Source organism: Hordeum vulgare, chromosome 3H (assembly GCF_904849725.1).
Source record: "Hordeum vulgare subsp. vulgare chromosome 3H, MorexV3_pseudomolecules_assembly, whole genome shotgun sequence".
Lineage (NCBI taxonomy): Eukaryota > Viridiplantae > Streptophyta > Magnoliopsida > Poales > Poaceae > Hordeum > Hordeum vulgare.
The window spans coordinates 49,780,752-49,783,944 of record NC_058520.1 but is presented as its reverse complement, the minus strand read 5'-3'; the positions used below and the strand labels follow the sequence as shown (position 1 = coordinate 49,783,944).

At 41.5% G+C, this 3,193-nt stretch overlaps 1 pseudogene; it reads right to left on the bottom strand.

Annotated features, from left to right (window-relative positions):
• Positions 1-309: 309 nt before the first annotated feature.
• Positions 310-2,776, bottom strand: LOC123441465 (annotated as a pseudogene).
• Positions 2,777-3,193: the final 417 nt, after the last annotated feature.

Genomic DNA, 3,193 nt, shown 5'->3' with positions numbered 1-3,193 from the left:
AAACTATATTGCTTAAGCAACTTACATAAAATTGAACAAAGCTTGCAATTTGTATGTCCAATGATAAAAAAGACAACACAATATGAATTATGGTTCCGAGAATCAAAGACACAAAACTTAATGTCCAACTAATATAAGTGCATGATACCTTGTGCCCTCTAACTGGTAGACAGTGTATAGACATCTAGGTCTTCCCCGTGAAGTCGCTGGTGATGCTCTTGAAGCCCAGGCACCCAGCATGAAGAGATCACTTGCATATATCCTCGCCTAGCCCCAGACGCTGCAAACGGCCCAACCCCTCTACATGGCTTATTTTGGACAACCGTATACAAAAAGTTCTGTCACTTGAGGGAGGTTGGAGATCCTTTCTAAGCCTTCACAATCCTCAATACGAAGGAGCTCAGTCAGGTGTGGGAAGTCATCCACGACCTTCAAGTTGTTTGTTCTAATTAATACGAGCTTCTTCAAGCTGGCAATGTTCTCTCCAAGCTGTCTTGGGAGAGCCCTCAGTTTAGGGCAATTTAAAAGATCCAAGAACACCAAACGAGGAATCATTTGCAATCTTGCAGATTGGGCATCATGTTTCTGAATCTCATCTCCCCGTTCACTAGCAGTAACTTCTTCCTCTAAAAAGAACCACTCCTCCTAGTTGGGCATGTTCTTGATGACCAAACATTCCAGTTGAGGGAAAGCAACTAACTCATTGCATGTGGGATCAACTATCCTGCAACCAACAAATTCAAGTCCAACCTTGGTAACTGCGTCGTCTCCCTGAATTTTCAGATATTTTAAGTTGGGTAGCGGCCCAATGGGTGGAACATGCACACATGATCACACATCTATGAGTTTCAAGTATATTAATGAAGACAAACAGGTCGTACCAAACCAGGTGGGATATTGCCGACCAATGAATACAAGAATTGTTAGGTCTTCTAGGTTGCTTGAGGGTATTAGCTGCCCAAAGACCTCAGTATTGCTAACAATTTCTTCTGAATATGATCCATCTCTCCATTTAGTACACTCCAGAACTAGTTTTTTCATATGCCTTTTGTCCACCAGCATTTCAGTTGCACTACAATGAGACACTCTTTCCAATTTAACAAGACAAAGATACCTCATATGCGTCAAAGAAGACAACTCTTCCAACTTCCATACATATTCTACAACATCATTATCACTTCCGTCACCAATGTGATAACCTCTTAGAACAGTAAGAAACTTTAGTTTTCCTATCCCTTTTGGGAATCTGATTTATTTCTTTGCCAAAAAGGTCAAGAAAACTTAAATTGCACAATAGGGTAATTTCCAAAGGAAGACTATGCAGATCAACACACCATCTCAAGCTCAGTACTTGAAGGTTCTTTAGGGAGCCAATGGATGCAGGAAGACAAGATACACCAGTATAATGTAGGTTAAGTAGGCGTAGATGTATCCGTTTTCCTATATTATATGGAATGGTTTGTACAGGTGAGTAATCCAGTACCAAAACACGAAGAATAATAAATCTTTTGAACAATGTATCCTCAATCCTCCACAGACCATGTTGGGCTAGAAAAGTTCTCACCTTAATTTCCACCTTATCCATGCCATGTAACACTAATTTATCCTTCTTACTCCTAGCAGTATCACGCCGCAGTTTTTTCATATTTTCACCGCTTAATGTATCAACATCTCCAACAAAACATTCTTATTTTGATATATTCAAAGCAAGTTGTCTCAATAAGTCATGCATTTTGCATTCAACCTGGTTAACAAACACCTTATTTGGTTGGAGAAGATTCCGATGGATTAGCTCATAGTAGTACTCTTGTGATATGTATTCTAGTAGTTTGGCCTTGCTGCTCCTCGATGAAGCCTTCAGCAATCCATAACCAGGTAACTTCATCACGACGAGTGGTAGAATCTTCAGTATACAAAGCACAATAAAGGAAACACTGCTTCAGACGAGGTGGCAACTCATCATAGCTTAAATACAAAGTCCCTACTATTTCATCTAAGAGCATGCTCTAGGAGCCAACTATTTTTCCCAAATACTTTTTCCACTTGTTTCTCTCCATTAACGTTGATGCTCTTCCAAAGTAGCTGCCATCCTACATCTACTGACATGAGATCCACTCGATCTGTATACCCTACACCTGCTCTCTTTGCAATCTGTTTGTATCCTGTGGTTACCAATATTACATTTGTAGTTGTTGCGTGTAATGGAGTTCTTAGAATTTTTTTCCATACATTGGGATGCCACACATCATCTAGAACCAGAAATAAGCTCTTTCCTTCAAGTGTTTCTGCAATCTTTCTATGCAGCTCTGCTATGGATTCACCTTGCTCATGATGCACACCTATATTTCGGAGAACCTCATTAAGAAGAGATACTTCATTGTAGTCTAGCGAAACGGAAATCCATGCATGCAACTCGAAGCTTACTTTTATTTTCCAATCATTGTGTATTTTCTGAGCTAGTGTTGTCTTACCAAATCCTCCTGCTCCAATAATAGCTATCTTGCAATAATTATTTTCCTTGTGCGCAAGCACTAATTCCATCAACTTCCTGCTAGAATGTATGATCTCCTTCCCCCACAAGGTTGGGCTCAACAAGGTTGGAACTTCTTATCAGTTTGGAAACAACCTGAACCGAACCAGAGGAGCTTGGTTGGTCAATGACCATGGATTCCTGGTCATGTACTGGTTCCTCCGGGTGAACAACTGGGTCCTCGGCATGCCCACCGCACTCATTAGCATCATGCTGGTCTTGTTTCTCGTCATGGTGTTTCGGCATTGGCGGCAGGGGGGCATCACACCACCCAAGAGCAGGGTAAGGGTGAAGAGCAAACATCAAATTATCAGGAACTAGTTGTCTCGGCAGCTGATGTGGATTTCCATTCAAGGGATGGGGTCTTCATCTTGTGGCATCTGCCCAGCAAAGTTTTCTCCAAGGATATAAACATGCGCCGTCCAAGAAACCCTCGCCCCCCATGCAGCGTATTCAAAGAAAGTGACACTCCGGGGCACCAGAGCAACATACAGGAAGGAAGCGGAGACCACATATCTCACTAGGTATGGGTCATCATTTATCCAATGGTGAAATTCACCAAAGGTGTTGAGAGCAGCCCTCAAATCTTCTATGTTACACAAATCAAGGAGAACACCCAAATACATTAGACATACTTGACGAAAACCATCAGTAGCATGAAAA